At 36.6% G+C, this 9,500-nt stretch overlaps 1 long non-coding RNA gene across 1 annotated transcript in view; it reads left to right on the top strand.

The window, feature by feature from the left end:
- Positions 1-208: 208 nt before the first annotated feature.
- The window catches only part of LOC138849188 (uncharacterized), a 45,855-nt gene continuing 36,563 nt past the window's right edge, over positions 209-9,500 (top strand). The window contains exons 1-2 of the long non-coding RNA XR_011387620.1: positions 209-332; positions 4,968-5,218. This is a non-coding gene — a long non-coding RNA (uncharacterized lncRNA). The remainder of the gene's footprint in view (positions 333-4,967; positions 5,219-9,500) is intronic.

Genomic DNA, 9,500 nt, shown 5'->3' with positions numbered 1-9,500 from the left:
AATAACCCAGAGATAGACAAATACCACATGTTTTATTTCATATGTAGAAACATTAAATAAATGTATGGTATGTGAGTATCATATCTATTTTACATGACATTTATCAATGTTGCTTTTTATGTATTATATTCCTTACCTGATAATATTGCTTTCTTTCCTCACTTTTGATCTTTGTAATGAATCTCATATTATGTTATTAATATATCCACTCATCCTTTCATAATAGGAGTATGTTTGAGACAAAGAGATTCTTATGGCTTCCCAGTTTTCTTTTGGGATATCCCTATCAAGGACTTTTGAAGAATGTGAAGTTGCTGTAATACCACAGAAAAGTAAGAAACCCTTTGGAAAAGCTTTCCCCTGTTGTACCTGCCCATCTTTTTGATACTACTTAACAATGTAAAAATGACATCAATGAAATTAATCTATTAATACAAATCTATATGGAAATAATATCAAATTGAAACAAAGCAAAACACAGTTATTATAAAATGTACTTGTTTTTAAAAGATTTTATGCATCCCTTAATGTTTGAAATACTGCCTAACACTTACTTATTACTTGTTTTTAAATGTGAAAAACGTAGTATTAAGATATTGCAAGCTCAAAAATGAGCATGATTCAGTTTACACAACCAATGGGGATATGGTAAAGGGAAACACAATAGAGTCAAATTAAGTATTTCCTAGAAATGTAATTAAATTTGTTAAATTCATGTTTTTTCAGGGTGTCAGTTTCTTTAACTGTTGAGTGAGTTTTATAGATTAGATGAATATGTGTGTTCCTTTCCAGGTCTAAACATTTATCATGAAAATTTTTCTTAATTTCAAATTTTTTATCTGGATGGAAATTTTAGTTGGCATGGCCTGCATTGTGGCATAGTGGGTAAAGTCCTGCCTGCGATGCTAGCATCGCATGTGAGCCCCAAGTTTGAGTTCCAGCTTCTCCACTTACGATCCAGCTCCTTATATTGCATGTGGGAAAGCAGCAGATGGTGGCCAAAGCCCTTGGGTTCCTGCACCCACACTGGATATGGCAGGTGAAGTTCTTAGCTCCCTTCTGCCACCTGGCCCAGTCCTGGTCATTACATCCATTTGGGGAATGAGGAATGAACTAGCAGATGGACGATCTCTCTCTTCTCTCTCTCTCTCTCTCCCTCCCTCTCTCTCTCTCTCACCCACTCTTTCTCTCCCTCTAACTCTCATTCTGTCTTCCCTTCTCTTTCTGTAACTCTGTATTTTAAATAAATAGATAAATAAATAAATGGACTTAAAAAAATAACCTACTTCCCTAGAAGACTCAACACCACCTCTTAAATCTATTCAGAGGTGAACACTTTTTGGAAGGTCTTCCTTAAAGACAATCCACTTTTTTTCCAGTTATTTTTCCTTGAAAAAATATTAAAATCCAGTCTCTAGTGTTGAGAGTTGGCCATTCATTCATTGTGTTGTCTGCCACATGTTTTTAATGAAGGTGCTCCCTTGCCAAACTCAGGGAGAGTAATTGGCTTTCATTGAGACTTTGCCTTTTCGATCTAATTTAAGGACTCAATGCACATACTTCCATGTTGTGTCATTGCATGTCTGACAATGGCTTTAAACAATCAGAAAACATCACTCAATTGGATGTATCATCATTATGCTGAGAAAAAATTAGACTGATTTTTCTGATTAATATATTTATTCATATATATATATATTTTTTTGACAGGCATAGTGGACAGTGAGAGAGAGGCAGAGAGAAAGGTCTTCCTTTGCTGTTGGTTCACCCTCCAATGGCTGCCACGGCCAGCGCACTGCGCTGATCCAATGGCAGGAGCCAGGCACCTATCCTGGTCTCCCATGGGGTGCAGGACCCAAGGACTTGGGCCATCCTCCACTGCACTCCCGGGCCACAACAGAGAGCTGGCCTGGAAGAGGGGCAACCAGGACAGAATCCGGTGCCCCGACCAGGACTAGAACCCGGTGTGCCGGTGCCGCAAGGCGGAGGATTAGCCTAGTGAGCCACGGCGGCGGCCAATAATTGTGTTTTATATTCTTTTAATTATTTGAAAGATACAGAGTTTGGTGAATTATATAAAACGCCTTGATTATTTGTGTAAAAGAAAGGCAAATTTAAATGAAGAAAAATGGTTACTTCAAATGTAAGACTGAAGTGGATGAACATTATAAATGTAAAATGTTTCAAATCAAAATGTACTCTAAAATTAGCATCTATATATGGATTATATATTAAATTTTAGTGAGTTACTGACTTCTACATTGAATGCTTATCTTCTACAATATTTCAAGACTTATTCTTATCACTAAGAATATGAAAACACATATAACGGCATTTTGCCTTGATTAAATTAGTTTTAAAAGGAGACACTGCTTGCAAGCATGTGAACACATGTGGCCTTAATGCAAGAAATCTTTATTGTACTACATGTGGCTTTACATACATAGAACAAACACAAAATAAGGAGGAATGAATTTTGTCATCATAAAATTTATAGTATGGAGTGAAAAGGCAGAGAAGTAGTTATAATAAATTCATGGTTGTAATGAAAAATCTCCAGAACTATGTGATCCTAACTTGCCATAAAAATAAGAGCACCAGAAAATTAGAAAAGGAGCAAAGAAAGATATGACAGAAAGGCGTTTCTAGAGGTATTAAGAAGTGCAGCAATATTGTCCATTTTAATGATACAAGGCCATTGAGTGTCAACTCAATACTAAATTTAAAACAAATTAATGACATATGCCATAAAAATTAAAAGATACAGGAAATAGAAATAAAAGATAAGTTTACTTTGATGCAACATTTTTTAAATTCACACAACTTTTTTTTTTGTAAGGCTGACTTTTAATAACTTATTGACAGCCCTTTAGATGCATGGATTAAAGACCCTCATATTAAGTACTGTCTTAAATTTGAATTATCCTGGGGCCAGCACTGTTGCTCACTTGGTTAATCCTCTGGCTAGGTACCGGCATCCCATATGGGTACTGGTTCTAGTCCTGGTTGCTCCTTTTCCAGTCCAGCTCTCTGCTGTGGCCCCGGAAGGCAGTGGAGGATGGTCCAAGTGCTTGGTCCCTGCACCTGCATGGGAGACCAGGAGGAAGCACCTGGCTCCTGGCTTTGGATATGCACAGCGCTGGCTCTAGCAGCCATTTGGGGAGTGAACTAATGGAAGGATGACTTTTCTCTCTGTTGAACTAATGGAAGGATGACCTTTCTCTCTGTCTCTCTCTCACTGTCTATAACTCTACCTGTCCAAAAGAAAAAAACTTTAATTATCCTGATAAGTTTTTAAGAAAAAAAAAAAAAAGAAGAGGGAGGAGTAGGCCCTGTGACATAGTGGGTAAAGCTACCACTTGCAACACCAGCATCTCATATGGGTTCTGGTTCAAGTCTCAGCTACCCCACTTCTAATCCAGCTCCAAGAAAATGCACCTGAGAAAGCAGCGGAAGAAGGTCCAACTCATTTGTCTCCTGGGTCCATACGGGAGACTGAGATGAAATTCCTGGATCCTGGCTTCAGCCTGTCCCAGCCATGGCCATTTCAGCCATTGGGGGACTGAAGCAGTGGAGGAAAGATCTCTCTTTTTCGCTCTCTCTCTCTCTCTCTCTCTGCCTCTGCCTTTCCTTCTCTGTAACTCGGAGCGCCCCTCACCCCTTAAAAAGGGAGGATATAGGGGGCTAGCAACGTGGCACAGTATGTTAATCTTCCACCTGCAACGTCGGCATTCCATATGGGCGCTGGTTCTAGTCCCGGCTGCTCCTCTTCCAATCCAGCTCTCTGCTGTGGCCTGGGAAAGCAGTAGAAGATGGCCCAAGTCCTTGGGCCCCTGTACCTGCATGGGAGAACAGGAAGAAGCTCCTAGCTCCTGTCTTCAGATTGGTGCAGCTCCGGCCATTGTGGCCATATGGGGAGTAAGCCAGACCAGTGGATGGAAGAGCTTTCTCTCTGTCTCTTTCTCTCACTGTCTGTAACTCTACCTCTCAAATATATAAGTAAAAAAATCTTTAAAAAAAGGAGGATATATTTATTCCAAGGAGAAATAAAAGAATACTTTTAAATAAAATTTTTAGAATCAAGGTGCAAATGCATTTCATTAATTACCTTGTTAGATTTATGAACATTCACCAAAGCATGTTCTATTTCAGATTTAAAAGACACAAGTACTACATGCAGGTTATAAGGGGGAATTAGCATTTAAACTTCCTATGAAGACAAACTTCCTATGGACAAACTAGCTACTTGTCAACTTTATTTCTTTAACAAGATATTTGAATCCACTTTTAAAATCTGACTTTGATGGAAACTATCTATAAATACTTTGTCATATTTCATTATATTAGATAAGAGTTTAATAAATATCAAGTGCAATTTTATTAGCATGATTATTATCGTCATATTTGCTTCCCTATTGCTTCGATTAATGAAAGAAAAGTTCACTTTGGGACATTTTCTCATTGCTCACAAACATTAGATTCTGATTGTGTCAACTAAGGAGAAGAAGAAAATTGTAAGAGTATTATCCTTACAGAAATAATTAGCCAAACTATATCAAATCTGTGTCTTATTTTGAATTTATTGAAGAGCTGAGGTTACAAAACAACAAACTGAACCAAACTCCAAGGAGAGTTGGTATCTTCACAGAGAAAGGGCTATAAGGAAATACTCACGTGATGCAATCAGACATTAGTTACAGAAGATTGCCAAAATATTTGACAGTGTGATGAAGGCCAGATGTTGTGTTTCAGGATAGTACAGAACTTTTGGATGTCACAGAGACTGAAAGACTTTTACATCCTTGGGAACTCTCTTTCTGAATGCACTCCCCTGGTTGATCATATCAGGATAGACTTGAATAAGTGTCTTTGTTAAGCAGCTTTGGGGAGGGGAATCCATCTACAGGTGGAAAGCTCTGCCTGGATTATTCTTTTTTCACTACTATGAAACAAAAACCTATTTCTAGGAAGTGGAAGAGCAGAGACACTGCTGTCCCTAAAACATTGCTGAAGCAACGCAGGTGGAGGACTGAAATCTGCAAGCAGAAGGAAAAGAACATCTTCTGTCTAAGGAGCGTAACTACATGTTGAGATCACGATTTCACCCACAGAAGGGGCAGGGGATGAAGAAATGTCTGCCAAGGAGATCCAGGGTCACAACATATGCTTAACACTACTGTCTACCCAAAACAATGGAAACTGCACCCTCATTGCAATGGTGAGTAAGTGAATAAGACTTACATACACCTAATGCTGCTGTACAATACCCCAACTATGGGGGTTCTGCTATAGTACCCTAAAACATGTATCCACTCACCCGATGCACAGAAAGCCAATCATTGACATCAGGGTGGTTGAATAAAGTAGCTGTTTATTGCAAAGCACAGAGCCAGATGCATGGTCCCTATTGATTAATTCCCAGGCTCCCTGAAGAATTAAGAGTGAAGGTTTTACAGATTGAGGCTGGAGCTAAGTGATGTCTGTCCAATTGTTCAGCTCAGGTCCAAGATTCTGGTTGGTCAGTGGTGCCTGTGACCTTCCTTTGATTGATCAGAGATGCTGTGTTCTTTAGGGAAATTATGATGGCCAGGTGGTCTTCAGTTGGTCTGGGGCTTACATGTAAGTGGTACTTACCTTCTACCCAAGACCTGGAATTTCACAACCTGGACCTGGATTTCCCCTAAACAGACAATGCTCGCCAACAGGGTTTTATCTATTGGAGAAGCAAATGTCTATTTGAGTCTGGTGGTGAGAAATTTTGACAATTGTACCACTCCGAAACTTAGTGAACTCCTTTTGATAAGGGATAGGTGTGAATACTTTGGGCTAAGGGAGACAGATGAGAGGCTGAGTTCTGACTTTACCTTATAGGAGTTTGGTCTCACTAATAGTAGAATACAGTGGACAGAAGGATGAGTGCTACTTTTTTGAGGGGCAAAATACAGGGAAAACCTGAAAGTTAGAATGTCTCCATGGGAGACCTGGAAGAAGCTCCTGCTTCCTGGATTCAGATTGGCTTAGCTTCAGCTGTTTCAGCCATTTGGGGAGTGAACCAGTGGATAGAAGATCTCTCTCTCTCTCTCTCTCTCTCTCTTTCTCTCTCTTTCTCTCTCTTTCTCTCTCTTTCTCTCTCTTTCTCTCTTTCTCTCTGTCTGTACCACTTTCTGTAACTCTGTCTTTCAAATAATTAGAATCAATCTTTAAAAATAATGGTATATTAACATAATTATCCTTTTTTTTTATTTTAAAGTTCTCTAAATGCAATTGTCTAAAAAAATAGAAACTACATACTAGCTATCTTTAGTAGATATAATATAGATGATACCCTAGTAACAGCACAAATTACAGGACAAAATATGGGAGTATACTGTTGAAAAATTCTACTTTGGTTACATTGAACATAATTTTAAAATTCATGTCATAAGAGAACACATAAAAGTAATGTATAAAACAGGCAAATTCAATAGAAAGTAAAACAAGTAGTCCAGAAAAAATTCTCAATAAGCACAAAAGAAAGGAAAAAAAAAAGATAGTTAAGAAACAAGCATAGATGGGAAGTAGAGCAACTAAGAAGATAATAGAATATATTTTAGTACTACAAATAATAACATAAAACATAGTGTAATTTCACCAAAAGATACTTAAAGATTGGGTTAAAATGTAAGAACCAATTATAAGTTATTTATTAGGCAAACATTAACTGGAAGAAAGCTTAAATAGCTACATTAATAGCTACTAGACAGCAGACTTCAGACTAATGAACCATCTTGGTAACAGAGAATTATGTAATATCATGGTTGTCAATTCCGTGAAAATATTCTTAAATATGCATGCACCTATGCAAAGTGATTAAAATGTATGTGGAAAGGATTATTGATATATAAAGGACAAATAGAAATAATTTTATTTTAAGATTTCTATAGTTTTAATTTTAACAACACTGTCTCAGAAAATGATGAGTATGTAAATGGACAATAATATATGTGGGAGAAATGTACAATACCATCAAAATGTACAATACCATCAAACAACAAAACAAGTGTGACATTCATAGAAAACTCACCCAATACTAGTGGTAGGCACATTATTCTCAAGGGCGTGTGGAATGATTATTAAGAAAGGTTAAACTCTTGGCTATAAAATAAATCTCAAGTAAAGTTCAAACAATGGCAGTCATACAAAGCATTGTTCTTACACCAACACAGAGTTAAACTAGAAATCAATAGCAGAAAGATATCTGAACAATCTACTCTTTGGATATTAGATAACATACTTCTACATGACCCCTTCAATGAAGAAGCAGACTCAAGGGAAACTAAAAGCATTTGAAATGAGTGCAATAAAATTACAATATATCAAGATTTCAAGGATACTCAAAGTGGTGAGGGGCGAGAAATATATAGTGCTAAATATCAACATTGGAAAAAGATTATAGTATTAATTAAAGCTTCCATTTCAGTGAAACTAGAACAAAGACTGCAAAATAAGTCCAAATCAATCAGCAGATAAAAATCATAAAGATGGGAATAAGTGTTGTGGCACAGCAGGCTTAGTTACCTTGGGATGCCCACATCCACTTTGGGGTGATGCTTACAGTCCTGTATAGTCTGCTTCTGCCTTATCTTCCTCTTAATGCATCTGAGAAGGTGATTATGGCCCAAGCACTTGGGTTCCTGCCACCTACATGTGAGACTTAGATGGAGTTCTTCACAGCTGACTTCAGTTGTGGCTCAGCTATGACTGCTTCAGGGGCATCTGGGGAATGAACCAATGGATGGCACATTCTCTCTCTCTCTCTCTCTCTCTCTCTCTCTCTCCTCAAAATAGTTTTTTGAAAAAATCAGCAAACTTCAAAGCCAATAGCAAAACTTGCTAACATTTGAGACAGAAACTGCAAATTAACAGTATCTACAATAAAGAGGTGATATTATCACATATTTTGGAGACATTTAATACAGTAATTTAACAATCTAATCCCATAAATTCAATAAGCTTTATGAAATCAATCATTTTTATGATAGTCATACTGCTAAAATTCATGCAAAGAAACAGTCTAAATAGTTCTATGTCTTTTAAAGAAGCTGAATTTATGGTTTAAAATCTTCCCCAAAAGAGAAGTCCAAGACCAGATGATTCACTAATGAATTTCATCGTTCCTTTTAAAGGTAAATAATTCTATACCCTCTGTTTCAAAAATAAAAAGGTAATAAAGCACTGTCAATATAATTTTATGAGGCTGATATTAATATCGTATCAAAACAAGGGTTGACAAGCACTGTGGCTAAGTGGGTAAAGCCGCGCCTGTAGTGCCGGTATCCCATATGGGTGCTGATACAAGACCTGGCTGCTCCACTTCCAATCAAGCTCTCTGCTGTGGCCTGAGAAAAGAGTAGAAGATGGTCCAATTCCTTGGTCCTCTGCACCCCTGTGGGAGGCCTGAAGAATCTCCTGGTTCCTGGTTTCTGATTGACATAGCTCCAGCCATTGTAGTCAATTGGGGTATGAACCAGCAGATGGAAGACCTCTTTCTTTCTCTCTCTGCCTCTCCTTCTCTCTCTGTGTAACTCTGACTTCCAAATAAATAAATAAAATAAATCTTTAAAAAACACAAAAGAAATTCCTGAAGAATACCCCACCAATAATTCAAATATTAGTAAATTTGTAGACATCACATGAAAATGTAACAAAATTTGTAAAAGCTCCATATGTTTACAATCATACAATATTAATGGAAGAAATTTTATTACATAAGTTGAGAAATATACAATATCCATAAATTTGAAGATTCATTATTATGAAAATGTCATGTCCCTAACTGAACACGAAGATTGAATGCAATCCCAATGAAATTTTCAGAGGACCTCTTTCTACATATGAACAATATTACTATCAAATTTACATGGACAAATTAAGGAACTGGAATAGACAAATCAATCAAAATAAATCAATACTATATATATATAGTATATATATGTACTATAATATTAATGGAAACTGTGGTAGCAGCAAAAGACAAACAGAATGGAGGGACAGAATAAAGAATCTGTTAAAATAAATCACACCAGTATAATGAACTGATTTTGATGAAATATCAAAAGGCAATTCTACCAATCAATAAATGATAGTATTCAATAAAAGTTCTATGCCCCTTGACAATGATATAAAAATGTTAAACACTATATTTGCAAAAAATCCTCAACAATACCCTAGCAAATCAAAAACAGAAATGTATAAACTACATTATAAATAATAATAAAGTGAAACTTATCCCACAAACACAAGATTAGCTGAACACCTAGAATAAATTAACATGAAACTCTTTATCAATAAAACAAAATAAAATTATTATCTTCATAGTTGCAGAGAAAGTATTAGACTGAAACACCACTTTAAGATTAAAAACAATAACAACTGATGACACATTGTAGTCAAACTTTCCAAAATAAAACAAAAAGAAAAGATTCTAAAATGTGCACTAAAGAAATGCCAGTTTACTTTCA

Source organism: Oryctolagus cuniculus, chromosome 3 (assembly GCF_964237555.1).
Source record: "Oryctolagus cuniculus chromosome 3, mOryCun1.1, whole genome shotgun sequence".
Taxonomy (NCBI): Eukaryota; Metazoa; Chordata; class Mammalia; order Lagomorpha; family Leporidae; genus Oryctolagus; species Oryctolagus cuniculus.
The sequence above is the reverse complement of the archived record's forward strand: the minus strand, read 5'-3'. Positions and strand labels throughout refer to the sequence as shown.